The sequence below is a fragment of the Diceros bicornis genome, chromosome 1 (assembly GCF_020826845.1).
Source record: "Diceros bicornis minor isolate mBicDic1 chromosome 1, mDicBic1.mat.cur, whole genome shotgun sequence".
Classification (NCBI taxonomy): domain Eukaryota; kingdom Metazoa; phylum Chordata; class Mammalia; order Perissodactyla; family Rhinocerotidae; genus Diceros; species Diceros bicornis.
Window position 1 is genome coordinate 90,860,561 of NC_080740.1, and position 19,283 is coordinate 90,879,843.

A 19,283-nucleotide genomic window follows, 5' to 3' on the forward strand; every position below is an offset into this window, starting at 1 on the left:
ATTCTTTCTTACTCAGGGTGTGTCAGCCTTTTGTTCTATTCAGGCCTTCAACTTGATTGGATGAGGCCCACTCACATTAGAGAAGGCAATCTGCATTTACTCTACTGATTCAAATGTTAATCTCATCTAAAAACACTCTCACAGAAACATCCAGAATAATGTTTGACCGAATGTCTGGGCACCCCATGGTCTAGTCAGGTTGACATATAAAATTAACCATCATACCAGGCAGTAAGCTGTTTGGGATTCCTGAGTTACCAGCTCTGCCAGGGAGCAGGTGGATCCAGTAAGGGAAGGACCCTTCACTTGCCCACTCCTTTGCCCTTATCCTTCTGATTGGTAGTCTCTCTTCCATGAGCAGACCAGAAAAGAAACACAGGATTTCTCTGCCTTTACTGACTGGCAGCCAGGAAGCTGCACTGACCCAAGTCCCTAATTGGCTGGAGGCCCCAGCTGCTGCACTTTGAAACCTGTCATGCATTTTACTGAGACCACACCTCCCATGGGCTGCTGTTGTCATCCACGAGGAAGGGACTCCTTTGTTAGCACCCAAATGTCCCTCTCTCCCTCTTACTCAGGATCAGACTTTCACAGAAATCTGACAACTCTCTCTACCTCTTCTTGCTGCCTCCCTATTTCAGGCACTTCCCCTAATAAAATCCTTGCCTGGTGAATCATGTGGTTAATCATGTCTTGGAGTCCACTTCTCAAAGGACCTAGACTAACACAGTGACTTTTCCTCCTTCAAAGAGACATCATTATATAGAAAGAGTGCACATTTCGGAGTCAGAGAGACCTGGATTGTAATCAGAATTCACTACTTGCTGCATCATCTTATTCAAGTCACAACCTCTCTGAACTTCAGTTTGGCTAGAGTTGTTGGAGGATTAAATAACATATTAAAAGATAAGTAAGATGAAATCCAAATTTCTTTCTGTAGTTTAGTGTCTTAGTCCATTCGGGCTGCTGTAACAAAAACACCATAAACTAGGTAGCTTAACCAGCAAACACTTATTTCCCACAGTTGTGGAAGCTGGGAAGTCCAAGATCAAGGCACCAACAGATTCGATGTCTGGTGAGGACCCGCTTCCTGGTTCATAGATGGCCATCTTCCTGCTGTGTCCCCACATGGCAGAAGGGGTAAGGGAGCTCTCTGGGGTCTCTTTTATAAGGACACCACCCTCATGACCTAATCACCTCCCAAAGGCCCCAGCTCCAAACACCATCACATTGAGAATTAGGATTTCAATATATGAATCTGGGGGGACACAGACATTCAGTCTATATAGCATTTAGTTACTAGTATTGTACGACTGTCAACTTCTTACTTTTGACAAACACACCATGATTACATAAGATGTTAACCTGAGGGGAAGTGGGTGAAGGGTATACAGGAACTTTCTGTGATATCTTTACAATTTTCCTGTAAATCTAAAATGTTCCCAAAGGAAATTTTTTAAGAAGATAAGTTACATATGAGCAACACAGTAGTTGCTCAATAAATGATGGAATCTTGCCTTTCCCTTCAGGCTGACAGAATTGAGAATGGCCTCTGCTACTGCATCTGAATGAACCATGCTCCCTCACCCATAAATAAAGTTTAGTTGTGGGCTCCCCAGGCTGTGATATTGGATTAGAAAGAAGTATTGTTTTATTCAGTGGGAAAGGTAACTATTTTGTTGTTTGATGGTGCAGCACTGAGCACTTCCTTCACTAGGAAGGGAGGAAGAAGATGTTTGTCCTTAATAACCCAGTATCCCCTGCTTCACAGAGGCCCCCCCCCCCCATTGCTCATTCTCTAAAGAGTTCACACACACACACGCCCACACACATCATCCTGTTTTATTGCTCTCACAGCTATTACCCTTAACTGAAATCTTATTTATTTTCTCTCCCCTCACCCCATCCCACTGGAACATCAGCCTCCTGAACCCAGGGCCTAGTGTCTTGTTCCCTGCCCTATCCTCAGGGCCTGGTACAGTGCCTGCTGCCTCACAGGCACTCAGTTTTCATGGAATTGAGTTGGTGTCAGGTTCCAGCCCACAGCTTCAGCCACTGTTGCTCCAGCCTCCTCTGCCCTAAAGGCTGATGTTCTGCTCTCCTGTCCTGCCCTGAAGACCTGGCACCACCCCTCCCCCACACCTGGCTACATCTTCTTTGTTCACTTTCTCTTTCCACCTTGTTTACCTGTGTGCCAGCCGCTGCCATGCTATCTGCTAGCCTTAATTCTGCTTCATTTAAGCTCATTTGCACCAATTTCCTTTTTAAGAACAACCCTGACAGTCCCCTGAGGAGCAGCACCTGTTCTGGGCGGCTCTGTTTCCCTTTTCCTAATTAGCACAGGGGAGCATAGAGAAGGCGCTCCTGAAATGGCAGGGAACTGCTCTCTGGGAACTCACTAGAGCAGAGCCCCGTTCACAGGCCCAACATCAGGTGTTTCCTGGAAAGCCCCTTCGCCAGGACAGGAGGAAGCCCAGAGCAACTCAGAGGTGCTCACTTCCTACCAGGCTTGAAGTCAGTGGAACATGCTCTGAAGATTCTGAATTTTAAGGGGATAGGAATCCCAAAGTGCTTTGGGAATTGACCTGCCTCCTGAGGTGACTTTTCCTCCCTCACAGCTGTGACCCACCCGGTGTCCTCACTGCAGGGGCTTTAGACCTCAGACGTCCTAGGGGCTGCAACCCAGGCCGGAGGGGTTGGGGGGTGGGCTGTGGAAACTGGAGTGAGAAGGAGGTTCAGGAATAGTGTCCCAGGCCCGTGGACTGTTTTCTTTTCATACTGACAGCAGACAAACCAGAAGGCCACATCCAGAACAATTTTTGCCCAACTAGATCTGCCCTTTTTGTGTAGTGGCCTAGAATCTCACCCCAGCATGGGAAAACACAGTTTCCTAACATGTTGTCACATCCACCCCTCAATTTCTGCTCCTGCAGAAGACATTAACACATAATTAAATCATATTGCTTTTCATAGAAATGAAGCCAAGGCAGGAAGTGGAGGAGGGAGAAACCGAAGGGCCAGTGAGACTTATCTGGAAGAAAAGAAATCCCTGGGGCTGGGTAGCCAGGGTAGTGGAACTGGAACTCTGGCTGCAGCCAGAGGAGGTATGAATCCCTCCCCCGCCTTTAATTCACTGCAACCTCTCGCAAGTCATTAAACCTCTCTGAGCCTCAGTTTCCACATCTTTAAAGCAGAACTTTTAATACCTGCCTACCTTGCATGGCTGCTGGGAATAAACAAGATAATGTAGATATCTGGTATAGTGTATGGTATCTGACACATAAGGAGTACCCAATAAATAGTAGCTTTTATTACCACTGAAAGGCTTCAAATCAATGAATGAGGCCATCTTTATCTTATTTCATAAAGAGTCACATTACCTCATTATGTCAATAACTCTAACCTAAAAGTGCACCCAAGCCTGCTGAGGATTTGGAAGGCCTCGCAGCTCTGCCTTGCAGAGAGATGCAGGTCATTTCAACAACTTCACATGAGGGACTTGGTCTCAGACTTTGAATTCATTGACTTAAAACTCATTGCCATTAGCTACATTGTGCTCCCTATAATATTTTTAGTGGTCTAGATTAAAAAACAGAACAGAATAAAACCCATTTATAACAACAGAGAAAGAAATGCGTATTTTCTAGGCTCTTACAAGTGTGGCACTGGACGCTCCCAGAGAGCTGGGGCTGTGTTCCAACACTTCAACGTTTCAGGATCTGTCTCCTCCTATACAGTCCCTATATGGGGGTCTGTATGGGGGTGGCTTTCTGCTGGCAAAGGAAAGTTGATGGTAAGATCTGAAAAAAGCAAAATGTAGGGTTTTGTGTTAAATAACACATTAACGGGCCGGCCCCGTGGCTTAGCGGTTAAGTGCGCGCACTCCACTACTGGCGGCCCGGGTTCGGATCCGGGGCACACACTGACGCACCGCTTCTCCGGCCATGCTGAGGCCACGTCCCACATAGAGCAACTAGAAGGATGTGCAGCTATGACATACAACTATCTACTGGGGCTTTGGGGGAAAAAAAAAAAGGAGAAGGATTGGCAATAGATGTTAGCTCAGAGCCGGTCTTCCTCAGCAAAAAGAGGAGGATTAGCACAGATGTTAGCTCAGGGCTGATCTTCCTCACAAAAAAAAAAAAAAAAGAAAAAAGAAATAAACACATTAAGAAAATGAGCTATGTCCGAGAAGAACCAATTCAAGATGATCTGGGATCTATGAGTTTACCAGCCAGTGGCTCTGAACCCTGGCTGTGCATCTGAATCTACCGGAGAACTCTAAAACAATAGTGATTTCCTGCATTCATCCTCAACTAGTTAAATTAGTCTGGGGTAAGGTCCCAGCATCTTTATGTTTTAAAAGTTGAGAATCACTGCTCCAGGAGGGGCAGTGTGTCCTACCTGCTTCCCGACTCCTCCCATCAGAGTCTGAGCCCTGAAGGCCTAGTTGGTTTATGTAAAATGGCCCCTGCCTGATTCTCCTGGGAAGAATGAAAATGCAGAATCAAAATCACACAAACTGGAATTTAGATAAAACATGAGACTGGAGTCCAAGAGAGGGGGAGCTGGAGGCCTAGAAGGACACAGTCTGGACTCTCGAATCTAGAGCGGTGGTTCTCAACCCTGGCTGCCCCCTAGAATCACCTGTGGAGCATTAAAAATGACAGTGCCTGGTTGCGTCTCCAGAGGTTCTGACTGAGTTGGTCTGGCATAGTGCCCAGGCCACCGGGATTTAAAAGCTCCCCAGGTTAGTTCCAATGAGCAGCCACAGTTGAGAACTCAAGTTCTAGGGAGTCCTGGCGTGTGTTTCTTTGGCCCAGGAACCAATTTACAAAGGACAGGGAGTAGACTGGACAGAGAAAGTACGAGCTTCCTCCTCTTTAGAAAGAGTGCATTGCAGAAGACGTGGTCAGCCATGTGTGTAAGGGCCAGTCTTTATCCAGGCCTGTGAGTGACAAGTTCAGTTAAAGCTGGGAACATCATGACTCCATAGGCAAAAAGCCTAAACAGCGAAGGCAAGACTGGTAGCAATTGTGGAAGGCCCTGCCATCTCTTAGTGGCTTTCATGCCCTGCTGTACATCTCGGAGGGTGTCCTGAAGAAGGAGTCTCTGGGGAGAAAGGTTGCAGGTAGGAGGGGCGCTGGGCAGCATGCCTTATCACATAGGATCTCAGAAAAAGTTCAGTCCTGGGCTTCCCTTGCCCCGGTACACTTTCAGGTCCTTTGGGGGGATGGCATTGCTCCCTGCACCAGGTCTGGGGGTTCCAGGGCAAGGGAAGGAGGGAAGGTTGGGTTGGACTTTGGAAGCTGCACTGCTTGGCAGAAATCGTCAGAGTGTTGGTTCAAACCTTGGAATATTACTCGGCAAGGGTGAAGCTGGAAATCCAAGGAGCTCTTATTCTCTGGTGTTCCGGTATCTCTTTCAGAATCCACTATGACTGATGATGCTGATTGGTTAAAGAAAAGAAGAAAAATTCAACGCAGAAATCAGTGGAGTGGCCTGGAACAAAGATCTCATAAAAGCTCAGGAAATGATCAATGGTCAGATATAGTAAAATACATTAGGAGCTAAATAATGATTTGGATTGAAGGGGCTACCAGACAGGCTGATTCGTTTCCAGTTACTCTTTTTCCGTTGCGACAAGAAAATGGGCAGCAACAGCTGCAACTTATAGAAGTCCAAGAAGGTAAATAGAAAGGGCCCCTTCCCAAAGGGCAGGTGGTAATCCCCAAATTGCAGATGGTTTATAAAACAGGGGCTGCTTACCTGGTCCTGAGATGGGAAAGGGATCAATAGATTTGGGGCAAATGCAGAAACATATAGAAGAAATCTCGGCCCTGTAGCCAGATCTATCTCTCAACTGTAATATTAAAAAGAGATTGAGAGAGAGAGAAGAAATTTTCATCATAGTTTTTGGTTTGTTTTTACTTCCTGTGGAAGCTTCTACTGAGGTTATCAACCATTCTAGGGGAAATGATTATGGACAGAATGATCACTACTACTGAAAGCGAATTTTTACTTAAAAAAAGTGACAAATCACTTCTATTGCTTAGAATATCTCAAATGTTTTGAATTAAATTCTTAAGATTTATGCTAGTGTGCTCTCATAGAAATATAAGCCACTTAATGTAATTTTTTAAAATTTAGTAACCACATTAAAAATGTAGAAAGGCACAGTTGAAGTTCATTTTAATAACATATTTAACTTAGCCCAATATATGTAGCACATGCACCACACAATACAATAATAATATCTAACAGGATGCAATGTTAAGTGAAATGTAGTCCTACCAAAACAATAAAGTCATGTTTAACAGAAAAAAAATATTTTACATGCTCCAGTAAATAAAAATTAAAAATTCAGTCCTTCAGTCATACTAGTCACTGCAGGTGCTCAACAGCCACCTGCAGCTAGCGGCTAGCATACTGGACAGTGCAGGTCTACACTAAGACCCCTAATCCATTTTCTTGCTCGTAAGTGTAATACTGTCGTCATCGTCATCATCATCACCATCACTTACTGAGCATGTAAGTATCAGGCATTGTGCCAGGTTCCTTCATGAGGGATGCTGTTCTCTGGAATTAGACTCACTGGATGCATACGCTGGCCTTCCGTGTACTGACTATGTAACTCAGAGCAAGCAGCCTCAATTTCCTCACGTGTAAGATGGGGACAGTAATGGCAGCTCCCTTGCAGGGCTGTTGTGAGGAAGATGAGGCAGTGCTGGGCCTGGAGTCAGCTCCGATAAATGATGAGTGCTGGCTGTTCTGCCTCATTTCCTTGCTTGGGGGGAACTACCACCCTTGAGGTGATGTTCAGGTCCTTTCTCTCTCAACACAGGGACACCTCTCTTCCTCATGAGAATTGTACCTCTGCTGGGAAGTGTATGCCCTGAAGCACCAGGAGTGGCCACCACAATTGACTTCTCATATTCAGTGACCTGAATATAGGTGAGCAAATGACACAAACCAGTCTGGCGGGTGGTTTGCAGGGTCTGTCCCAGCTCCTATCTGATCTCAACCTTGCTGCCATAAAGTCACTAGTCTGGGGCTGAAATCTAAAAGTGCTTAGTAGTCCTAACGTGGCTTTCACTCAGATTTTAGTCCTATGAGACATTTTTTGCAAGGCGACACTGTGGTATAGCAGAAAGGAAGCGAGGAGGCGTGAGTCTGAATCCTGGATAGGCAGGTTACTTTGGCCCTCTGAGGCTCAGTTTCCTCATCTGTGAACTGAGGTTAATGACATGTACCTGGCAATGTTGCTCTGAGGTTAAATGTGAGAGTGTATTTGAGAAAGCCTCTAACACACTGTGTGGCCTATGTTCAATAATCAATAACTGTTGATAAATCTATACATAGATATTTTATGTTGGGATGCTTTTGAAATCTCTAAGATGGTGACCTCAAAGCCCCTGTGCAAAAAGGCCAGACCCTCCCATAATCTATAACCTGCTCACTTTGACCTTGACTCATGTAAAATTTTTCATAAACTTTATGATTATCACAGATTTATATTAGCTTCAGCTTGGTTAAAAACAATAAGAAAGATGAAAACTGGGCCGGCCCTGTAGCGTAGCGGTTAAGTGCGCATGCTCCACTGCTGGCGGCCCGGGTTTGGATCGCAGGCGCGCACTGAGGCACCGCTTGTCAGGCCATGCTGTGGCGGCGTCCCATATAAAGGGGAGGAAGATGGGCACGGATGTTAGCCCAGGGCCAGCCTTCCTCAGCAAAAAGAGGAAAATTGGCATGGATGTTAGCTCAGGGCTGATCTTCCACACACACACACAAAAAGAAAGATGAAAACCTTCCTTCTGTGTTTTCTAATAGGATTATTAGCCACTCCTTAAGTCAAATAATTATTTACTTGTGGTACAGTGGAAAGAGAATAGGGTTTGAAGTCAGAAAGAGCAGGGTTTGAATCTAGTGCATGACTAGTGCATGACAGTGGGCAAGTTGCTCAACCCCTCTGAGCCTGAGTTTCTCATATCTAAAACTGGGATAATACCCATCTCACAGAGTTGTTACGAGATTCACAGGAAATTTTAATAATTTTTTTGTTCCCTACAGATATTGTCAAGCTTGTCTTTTATTCTTTTAAACATATTTGCTTTATAGTTTGTTTCTAGTAAATCCAGTTCTAAACTCTTTGTGGGTTTGCTTTGTCTGTTATTACTCTTTTCACTCATGGCTTTTATTTCCTTGTGTGCCTAATTATTTTTGACTAGTGGACTTATTGTAATTGAAAAATCACCTGTAGAAATAATTGAGGCCTAGAGTGAAGGTACATGCCTGTGGTAAGGATTTTTATTTGCTTATATCAGGTACCTGAGGACACTACTAATCCAGGACCACCTAGTCCAAGCATGAGACTTGAAGTTTCCTACACCACCCAGGCAAGGTGAGCCAGGAGTAAATCCAGAAAGAATCATTTCCTTCTGGTTCACTCCCACCCTGAACCAGCTAGCCTTTTGGAGCCCCATTTTTTTAGGGGGAGGGTTTGCTATTAGACTCCTCACTTGAACAGTGATTTCTGGGCTTCAATTTCTCTCCCCTTTGGCCCATCAAGGCCATCAAAACTGAAGCCAAAATTTGAGAGACATAGCAAATTCCTTAGGGTACAAGTGGCTTTGGCACTGGATTCCCTGTTATGTTCCCACTTTCTTTCCATTTTAATCTGATTCTCTCTATCTTGTCAGCTCCTTACAGTTGTTAAGATTACATATCTAGCAGTCTCAGTTGTTTCAACATGAGTGTTAATCTAAATACCTAGTCTGCCTTTCTTGGAAACTGAAAATTCCCCCTTGCTCTGTGCTCCAGGCACAGTGGCCTTCTTGTACTTGCCACACTCCCTCGTGCCATAGGGAGGTTGCATGTGCCATTGCCTCAGACTGGAACTTCTTCTCGTCCCCTCTTTCCCTACATAACTCCTGTTCTCCTTCAGATCCCACCTCAAGTGTCACTTCATCAAGGAAGTTTATGCAGATCTCCTTAACTAGATCAAATTCCCACCACCTCCTCCACTCCCTCAATTGCACCTGTGTAACTGCTTCCTCACACTTGTCACTGTTACAGTTTTACAGCTGTTTGTGTGGTTATATATCTTTAACCCTGATTGTAAGCTTCACAATGACAGAGATTGTGTCTATATTGGCTCACCACTGAATCCCCAGTACCTGGCACATAGTTGATGCTTAATAAATATTTATAAATATGTAAACATCTTAAGATGCTTCTACTTAAAATGACAATTCACTATCTAAGGGAGAGGAGGACTGATGGTTTGGAAGGTTAACCTGCTCTAAGCAGATGTCCTTCATTGTACACTGACAGAATACCATGACCCTAACTAGCAGGGAGAGAATAAAGCCAGAGATCATCACAGTGACTCCCTCCAAGGATCTCAACCCAAGGCCTGGACATACAGAAGCCAGAGTTCAAAGCCAGGCTCTGGACTCAGACTTTGGGTCTGTTTCCCACCTCAGAATATCTTCTGATTGTAGACTAGCAGCCAGGAGATTTGGATTCTTGTCCTGGCTCTGCCATTATTTAGTTGTGTGTCTTTAGGCAAGTTGTTTAACTTCTCTGGATCTCTGATTCCTTATCTGTAAAAAGAGGAGGTTGAACTAGATCAGTGTTTAGCCTCCTAACTGCTCCTGTTGCTGCTTCTTCCTCTTGGGCAACAGCCATTCTTATGGCTCCGTTCCTCTCCTCTAACTCCCTCCCAGTTAAACAGCTGACTACTTTCATCATTTACCCATTCAAAAGATAACTGGGGCTAGGAAACACAGGACTTAATGATCCTAGGAGCTCTAATAACTATAAAGACACAACAACCTATAAGGTCCTTCATGACCTGGCCCATTCTTGATACACAGATTTCAGCTCAAAATGTCACTTCCTCGGAGGCCCTCTCTGAACACCCTGTCTAAAGAATTGCTGCATTCCAGCTACTCCATCAAGTCATGTTTTATTCTCTTCATAGGACTTATAACTGAAAATATCTTGGGTTGTTTTTTTCCTCTGCCTTCCTTCCCATCATAGTAAAAGCTCCATGAGAGCAGGACTTTGTTTTGCTCATTGCTCTTTTCTCAGTGCCTAGAACAGTGGCAGAGACTAAGCATCTGCTCCATAAATGTTTGCTGAATTCATGGGGAAAAAGTCTGTGGTCATTCACTGGCTTCCCTTCCTCCCTCCTCCTTGAGGCAGTGTCCCCAACAAGTGAAAATGTAATTAATACAAGTCCAATGAGCCCTCTCTCTGCTGGGCATGCTCACTCATTGTTCCTCTTGATCTCATCCTGGAAAAGCTGCCAAGGGAGTGCAGATTTGCCCCAGGAACTGGTCAGAGAACCAACATGAGTGATGTTTGATAGTAAAGATGAGGCTGGACTTCATGATGCACCACAGAGGTCAGGAACTGCTGCTTCCAGAGCCGAATGACCATTGCTGAACCCTGAACTTTCTTTGGCCAGCAGAAACTACACCTGGAGAATGGACCCTGGACATGAGCTGGACGCCATTCCTTCTCAGCAACAGTTCTGCTGGGGAAAAGAATGAGCAAGGCAGTCATGCCTAGGTTAGGCCCCAAGTCACTGAACTGTCGTGAAGGAAGATGTGGAACACTCAAATGGTGCTGGGGGACCAGCCAGCGTGGACCGGGCTCCCTGGAGTCCCTGGACTCTGGGAAGCTTCTTCCCAACGAAGGAGGACCTGGCGTGGCGAGAGTGAGCTCCCTTGTAGGGCTGGGAAGGTTGGGTTCATTTGGGTGATTCAGTTGTGGTGACCTCCTGCAGGGCTGGCTGGGGTGGGCTGGCTAGGCTCACAGAGTGGAGGTGACCACTCACTGGGAGGGATGGCTGGCTACTAAATAGGGGTGGCTTCCGGAGTACGGGTGGGAGGGGCTCCTCAGAGCGGTGAACACAGGGCACAGCCTTAGACTCTGGACTCAGAGAGAGGTGGGGACAGTGGCGGTGGGGGCAGGAGTGGGGGGTGTCCCTGGAGAGGGCGGGGACGCGCTGAGGGAGACGGCCCTCGAGGTGGGGACCAACTTCCACCCTAGGGTCCTGAGGCGCGATGTGCGGCTCTGCTTCTTCTGGTCGCCGGAAGTGGACTGCCTCCCGGGCCCCACCCCCTTCTCTTTGCTGGGTGTCTTCTCCCTCTCCCGTGTGGTGGGGTCGCGCTGGGGCACAAAGAGCCTCGGCCCCCTTCCCCACACGCACACGGCCCGTCGCCAGGAAGCTTGTGCCGCGGCCCCCATGACCCTAAAGTGAGGCCACCGGGCCGGCGGCGCGGTGGGCCCTGTGCGCGTGCAGTCGGGGCCCTGGCCAGTCTGCCCTCCTCCGGTGAGTCCCGATGGCGTTTGGACGAGGGGGCTAGGAGCCCACGCCGCGGGGCCCTCAGGGGAGGCCTGGCCTGGCAGTGCGGGTCTCACGGAGGGGCCCTTCAGACCACCCCCCACCCTGCCGAGGAATGGGAAGAAGTGCTCCGAGCGAGGGGGGAAAATAAGCTCTGTCGGCTTCAGTCTAGGGAAGAGCTTCTCAGCGCTGTCTGTGTGCGCCGAGCCGGCCCGGTGTGTCGTTTTTCTCCCCGGGTATCCGGGTCCTCAGCCTCAGGAGTGCCTTCGGAACTTCCGTCTCTCTGCGTCTTCAGAGTGAGAGGACTTTTCCGTCTGCTTATCCTTCCACTCACTATGAGAGAATATTTTCCAAGCTGTTCGCTGGCTGGAGTACATTTAGGCACGTAAGTCTTACAGTCTTCCAGCTTTATTGACATATGATTCACAAACCATACAATTCGACCACTTAAAGGTTTTTAGTATGTTCACGGAGTTGTACAACCATCATCACAATTTTGGAACATTTTCATCAGCTGGAAAAGAAGCATTGATTCCCCACTTTCCCCCAGGTCCCATCAGTCTACATTTGGTCTGTGGGTTTGCCTTCTGGACATTTTTCATGTGAAGGGAATATAAACATGTGGCCTTTTGTGACTGGCTGCTTTCACTTAGCATAGTGTCTTAAGGTTCATGTTGTGGCAGGTATCAGTACTTCATTCCTTTTTATGGCCAAATGATACTCCATTATATGGAAGTACCACGTTTTATTTATTCATTCATCAGTTGATAGACATTTGGGTTGTTTCCACCTTTTGGCTATTATAAATAATGTTGCTATGAACATCTGTGTACAAGTTTTTGTAGGGAATCGTTTCAGTTCTCTTGGTTATATATCTAGGAGTGGAATTGCTGGGTCATTGGTAACTGTTTAACTTTTGAGGTACTGCCAGACTTTTCCACAGCCACTGCACCATTCTTCATTCCCACAAGGAGTATGTGAGGGTTCTGATTTCTCCACATCATTGCCAACACTTATCTGTCTTTTTGATTATAGCCATTCTGGTGGGTTTGAAGTATCTCATTGTGGTCTTGATTTGCATTTCCTTGATGGCTAATTATGTTGAGCATCTTTTTATGTGCTTATTAGTTGTTGTATACCTTCTTTGGAGACATGTCTATTCAGATCCTTAGCCCTTTTTTTAATTGGGCTTTTTAAAATTACTGAGTTGTAGGAGTTCTTTATATATTCTAGATACAAGTCTCTTTTCAGATATATGATTTGCAAAATTTTTCTCTCATTCCGTGGGTTATAGTTTCACTTTCTTAATGGCATCATTTAAAGCACAAAAGTTTTAAATTTTGATGATGTCCAGTTTATTTTTGTTTTGTAGCTTGTGCTTTTGGTGTCACATCTAACAAACCATTGCCTAATCCAAAGTCACAAGGATTTACAGCTTTGTCTTCGTCTAAGAGTTTTATAATTTTAGCTCTTAAATAAAATGGATTTGTCATCCATTTTAAGTTAATTTTTGTATATGGTCTTAGATACAGGTCCAACTTCATTCTTTTGCTTGTGGATATCATTTTCTAAGCATCATGTGTTAAAAAGACTATTCTTCTCCCCTTTAATTGTCTTGGCTGAAAGTTGTTGAAAATCAATTAACCATGTATGTGAGACTTTATTTCTGGACTCCCAATTCTATTCTATATGTCTGTCCTCATGCTAGTATCACACTGTCCTGATTATTGTAGTTTTGTAGTAAACTTTGAAATGAGGAAGTGTGAGTCTTCCAACTCTATTCTTTTCAAGTTTTTTTGGTTATTTCGGGTCTCTTACATGCATATGAATTTTAGGATCAGCTTGTCAATTTCTGAGGGGGTAAAAAGGAAGTTGGAATTTTGACAGGGGTTACATTGAATCTATATGTCAATTTGGAGAGTTGCAGTCTTAACAATTTCCATCTTAACAATATTCAGTATTCAATCCATGAACACGGTATCTTGCCATTTATTTAGGTCTTCTTTAATTTCTTTCAAGAATGTTGTGTAGTTTTCATTGTACAAGTCTTTCACTTCTTTTATTTATTTTTATTTTTTTATTTTTTAAAGGAAATGTATTCTTTTTTTTTTTTTGGCAAGGAAAGATTTGCCCTGAGCTAACATCTGTTGCCAATCTTCCTCTTCCCCGCCCCCCCCAAAGTCCCAATACATGGTTGTATATCCTAGTTGTAAGTCGTTCTAATTCTTTTATGTGTGCCGCCACCACAGCATGGCAACTGACAGATGGGTAGTGTGGTTCGCTACTGAGAAGCGAACCCGGGCCAATGAAGCAGTGAGTGCCAAACTTTAACCAGTAGGCCATCAGGGCTGGCTCTCACTTCTTTTATTAAATATAGTCCTAAGTATTTTATTTTTGATACTGTTGTAAATGGAATTACTTTCTTAATTTCATTTTCGGATTGTTCATTGCTAGCATTTAGAAAAACAACTGATTTTTATATATTGATCTTGTATCCTGCAACCTTGCTGAACTTATTTTTAGCTTGATTTTTTTTGTGTATGGATTCTTTAGGATTTCCTATATATGCGATCATGTCATCTATAAATAGAGATAGTTTTTCTTCTTCCTTTACAATATAGATGCCTTTAATTATTTTTATTGCCTAATTGCCTTGGCTAGAATCTCCAGTACAATGTTGAATTGAAGTGGCAAGAGCAGACATTGTTGTCTTTTCGATAATAGGAAGAAAGCTTTGTTTTTCACCATTAAGTATGATGATAGCTGTAGGCTTTTGTAGATGTCCTTTATCAGGTTAATGAAGTTCCCTGATATTTCAACTTTTTTGAGTGTTTTTATCATGAAAGGGTGTTGAATTTTGTCAGATTCTTTTTCTGCATCTTTTGAGATGATCATGTGGTTTTTGTCCTTTACTCTATTGATATGGTGTATTACATAAATTGATTTTGAGATGTTAAACCAACCTTTTATTCTTGAGATGAATCCACTTAGTCATGGTATATAATCTTTTTTTTATACATTGTTGGATTCAGTTTTCTAGTATTACACTGAGGATTTTTGCATGTATTTTCATAAGAGAGATTGGTCTGTAGTTTTTTTTATAATGTCTTTGGTTTTGTATCAGGGAATACTGGCTTCATAGAATGAGTTTAGGAAGTGTTCCTTCTACTTCTATTTTTTGGAAAAGTTTGTGAAGAATTGCTATTAATTTTCCTTTAAGTGTTTGATAGAATTCTCCAGTGAAGCCATCTGAGCTTGGGCTGTGTATGTGTATGGCAAATTTTTAAATTACTTATTCAATCATTTTCCTTGTTATAGGTCTGTTCGGGTTTTCTATTTCTTCTTGAGTCAGTTTTGGTAGTTTGTGACTTTCTAGGAATTTGTCTATTTCATCTAAATTATCTAATTTGTTGGCACATAGTTCATAATATTCCCTGTAATTCTTTTTGTTTCTGTAAAGTTGGTTATAATGTCCCCTCTTTCATTCCTGACTTTAGTAATTTGAATTTTTTTTCTCTCTCTCAGTCTAGCTAAAGGTTTGATAATTTTGTTGATCCTTTCAAAGAACCACTCTATTTTTCTCTTCTTTATATCATTAATTTATGCTCTAATTCTTATTTATTTCCTTCCTTCTGCTTGCTTTGGGTTTAGTTTGCTCTTCTTTTTCCAGTGTCTTCATGTGTAGAGTTAGGTTATTGATTTGAAATCTTTTTTCTTTATTAATGTAGGCATTTATAGTTGTAAGTTTCCCTCAAAGCTCTGCTTTAGCTACATCCCATAAATTTTGGCATGTTATGTTTTCTATTTCATTCATCTCAAAGTATTTTCTCTTCTCTTGTGATTTCTTCTGTGACCAATTGGTTATTTCAGCATATATTATTTAATTTCCACATATTTTTGAAATCCCCAAATTCCTTCCATTATTAATTTCTAATTTCCCTCCATTGTGGTCAGAGAATATACTTTGTACAATTTCAGTCCTTTTAAATTTATTGAGACTTGTTTTATGGCCCAGCATATGGTTTCTTCTGGAGAAGGTTCCATGTACACTTAAGAAGAATGTGTATTCTGCTATTGTTGGGTGTTTCTGTAATGTTTTTACCCATGGCACAGGTGGGACTTTGACACTTTTTAAAAAAATTAATGTTTGCTTAAATTAATTTCACTATCTTCCAGATATTTACAAATTATCAGATTCACTTGTTATATAAGGATTTACCCACAGGGTCTAGTAAAATCAGATGAATCCTGTTCAAAAATTCCTGGATTGCTCCTCTGCTAACTGCAGGAATATCATTGAGATCTGTAGCTGTCTCTTAATTTTGGTGGAATCTAACACATTCCGCAGGTTTTCTGATCTTGAGTGGATTGCTGAATTGCCATCTTCAGTTTCCTCATCTCAAAAATGTAATACCTGCTTTGCAACTTTGCTTCATGGATTATAAACATTGCATAAAGTACCCATCTCAATGTCTAGCATGTGGTAATGCTCAATAAATAGTAATTATAATCACTATTAGGCTATTTATATGCATACTGTCTAGTTTAATATGTATAATATCATAAACTAGATATTATTAAATAAATGACATTATTTAATTTGTATTTCCTTCCTTTATAAACTTGACATTATTAGAAAAATTGAGGCTTTAGTTAAGTGACTTGCTGAACTTGTCTACCTGGAGAGTAAATGCCTGAATTTGAACTTCAGTTTCTTTGATTTGAGAGCTGGTTTTCCTACCACTGTTATAAAAATCTTTTCCTCTAGCATTTATTTTGCATTTGGAGTTTAAGTGTGGATAGAGAAAAACTTGAATCAGGGCAAGCAGAATTAAAATTATCAGAGAAGAAAGAATAAGGAAGCAGAGCCCACATATTTTTATCAGTGTGTGAGGGCCCTTTCTTACTCCAGAGACTTCCAAAGACTATTATAACTCCAACTAGCTTTCTTTTTTTTTTTTTTTTTTGTGAGGAAGATCAGCCCTGAGCTAACATCCATGCCAATCCTCCTCTTTTTGCTGAGGAAGACCGGCGCTGAGCTAACATCTATTGCCAATCCTCCTCCTTTTTTTTTTCCCCCAAAGCCCCAGTAGATAGTTGTATGTCGTAGTTGCACATCCTTCTAGTTGCTGTATGTGGGACGCGGCCTCAGCATTGCCAAAGAAGTGGTGCGTCGGTGTGCGCCCGGGATCCGAACCCGGGCCGCCAGTAGTGGAGCACGCGCACTTAACCGCTAAGCCACAGCGCTGGCCTCCAACTAGCCTTCTTAATGCAGATTTGAAATGGCATGTGGTAATTACTTATCCTCAGCAATTAGTAAAGGTACCTCAGTAACTAGAGTATCAACATGTAAGGAAGATAAATTACTGAGAGAAGCAATTTCCATGAGGGTCTCTGACTTCAAGCAGCTCTTCACCTACTGCAGATCCACCAACAATGACCTTGGCCCAAAGGACTTCTCCAAACCAGCCCCTGTTAAAGCACTTCTGTAATTCACTGGTGATGGTGGCATGCCTTATAGTATAGAACAGTGGTTCTTAACCTGGGGTGATTTTGTTCACCAAGAGATGCTTGGCAATATCTGAAGACATTTTTGTTGTCATGACCAAGGGGATGCTATTGGCATCTAGTGGGTATATGCTAGGGTATATGCAGGATTCCCTGTAATCCTCACAACAAAGAATTATCTGGCCCAAAATGTTAGTAGTGCTGAGATTGTGCAAGTAGTATAGAACCCTGGCCTTACTGTTAACTAGCTGTGTGACTTTACCTTCCCTTTCCAAGCCTCAGTGTCCTCATCTGTAAAGTTACAATAACATGATGTAGATATGAAGTACTGTGGGGGATCAGAATAGGCCATCTCAAGACGTATCTGTTTGGCATGAGAATCGTTTTGGGCTGGATACTTTTAAGAAACTGCAGACAGGGGAGAAGCTCTGAAAACCAAGTAGAAGTTACCCTTTTTGAGAGACATTTACATTTGTAAGGGAAATCTCCATTTGTAAATATGTCTCCTCTCTCTGTATCAGGAAGAGGGGAGATGACTTTATTTCTAGAAAGTCTTATCAATGCAGAAGGCGGGACTTAAATCTGCATAGTAATGTTACTCTTGTTTACTGTGCTTTTTCTGGTAATCTCCCATAACTGACTCCCCTCACCCCCAACATCCTCCTTTGTCTTTAGCTGAAGGTGGTGTTTAAAGTGGCGACCTTGGGTAGAGAGAAGTCAAGATGGCAGCATAAGTAGACTCAACTCACCTCCTCCCGTGGACACAGCCAATTTACAACTACTCGTGGAAAAATTACCCCTGAGACAGAACTGAAAACTGGATAAGAGGAACTCCTGCAACAAAGGACAATCCTAATTGAGGTGGAACAGGCAGAAACTCCCTTCTGGAGAGAAAAAAATGCCACCTTCACAAGCCACCAGCTTCACGGCCGCCTGGGAGCAGCCCAAAGGTACACAGCCCTCCCTGGAGGAGCGGGGCCCTGAGCCAGGGAGCGCTTCTGCTGTAGGCATTTTGTGGACCCAGCACAATCGAGACGAGTGGCATAATATCTGACTTTGCCTGCTACTAAAACATTGGGGAGTACCCCCAGAAGAGCTGGCTCACAAAGAAAGTAAAACCGACTCTTAAAAGGCCCACATGCAAACTCACCCATTTCAGAAAGCAACCTAAAATCACCAGAAAGAAAGGTGCACAGTGCTTTGGTGAAAAGAGACTCACCTGATAGGGTCTGAGTGCATTACAGTGAGAGGTGAGACCTCTCCAGGGACTGGACATTGGCGGCAGCCACTGTTGTGGCCTGGTGTGGGCGTGCTGACACAGACACCATTGGAGTTCTCCCTGGGGCCTGCTAGCCCAGGGTCTGCCCCACCCACTAGAGGACCGATTTAATCCAGCTCAGCCAGGGCAGGCAGCCCACCCTAGAGACAGGCCCCAAGCAACAACAAGCCCTCAGGCAACTTGTGGGCCTGCATAGATTGGTGACTGGATTCTCTGCAGCCTGGCAACTGAGCCCACTTCAGTGGGGCTGGGCATGCACAAGGAGTGGGTGGAGAGTGTGGGGTGGGGGTGGAGTGTGTGGGGCTCCCTCTGTGGAGAGACTGGGTCCACTTCAGGAGGTCGGGGTGTGCACACGGGGCAGGGCTGTGTTGACTGTGTGTGTGAACCTGTGGGTGGCGGGGCTTGTCAGCTGCAGAAGACTTGTGCTTCTCAAAGACTGACATGGGGGTTTGCCCCACCTTCCAAAGCCTGAAACAATTGGGTGCTCCCATGCCTGAGGCCAGCCCCACCCAGCTGCAATCCTCAGAAAGCTGACAAGAGACCTAAAGGCTGGAGGCTTATAGCATTTGTAAGCCCCTGAGCCTAACAACCTGCCATGCTGGGGGCCTACTCACTTAAAAGAAATACTGAAACACAAAGGTGGTATTAGAACTTGCAGCCAACTGTGCTGGGGCTCCCCACACCTGATAAAGAGACTGAAGGGCCCACAACAACTACAAGCAGCTGAGTATTACCACAACTGGCCAGGAGCATAACTCAGCCTTCCTGGGTGCCTACAGGGAGAGCAAACACGCCACAACAGAAGAACACACGTAGCCCACGTAGGCATCACCCCTGGAACATTGAGAACTGAAGGAAGCACACAGGCCTCCTAAGGCATCACTTATATAAGGTCACCTATCCAAGAGCAGGAGACGTAGCTGACCTACCTAATACACAGAGACAAGCATAAGGAAAGAGGCAAAATGAGGAGGCAAAGGAATACATTCCAAGTAAGGGAACAGGACAAAACCCCAGAAAAGAAACTAAGTGAAACAGAAATGAGCAACCCACCCGAAAGAGAGTTCAAACAAAGAGTGTTAGGGATGCTCACTGATCTGGGGAGAATAGATGAACTCAGTGAGAATGTCAACAAAGAAA

At 44.0% G+C, this 19,283-nt stretch overlaps 1 protein-coding gene and 1 long non-coding RNA gene across 3 annotated transcripts in view; one reads left to right on the forward strand and one right to left on the reverse strand.

Moving 5' to 3' along the window:
* HNRNPAB (heterogeneous nuclear ribonucleoprotein A/B) overlaps positions 1 to 19,283 on the forward strand; it is a 314,463-nt gene that overhangs the window by 156,890 nt on the left and 138,290 nt on the right. The window lies entirely within an intron of this gene.
* Positions 4,083 to 19,283, reverse strand: part of LOC131409780 (uncharacterized) — an 86,631-nt gene continuing 71,430 nt past the window's right edge. For both annotated transcript variants that reach the window (XR_009221009.1, XR_009221011.1), the window contains 2 exons: positions 9,481 to 9,605; positions 4,083 to 5,449 (listed from right to left, as the gene is read on the reverse strand). This is a non-coding gene — a long non-coding RNA (uncharacterized LOC131409780). The remainder of the gene's footprint in view (positions 5,450 to 9,480; positions 9,606 to 19,283) is intronic.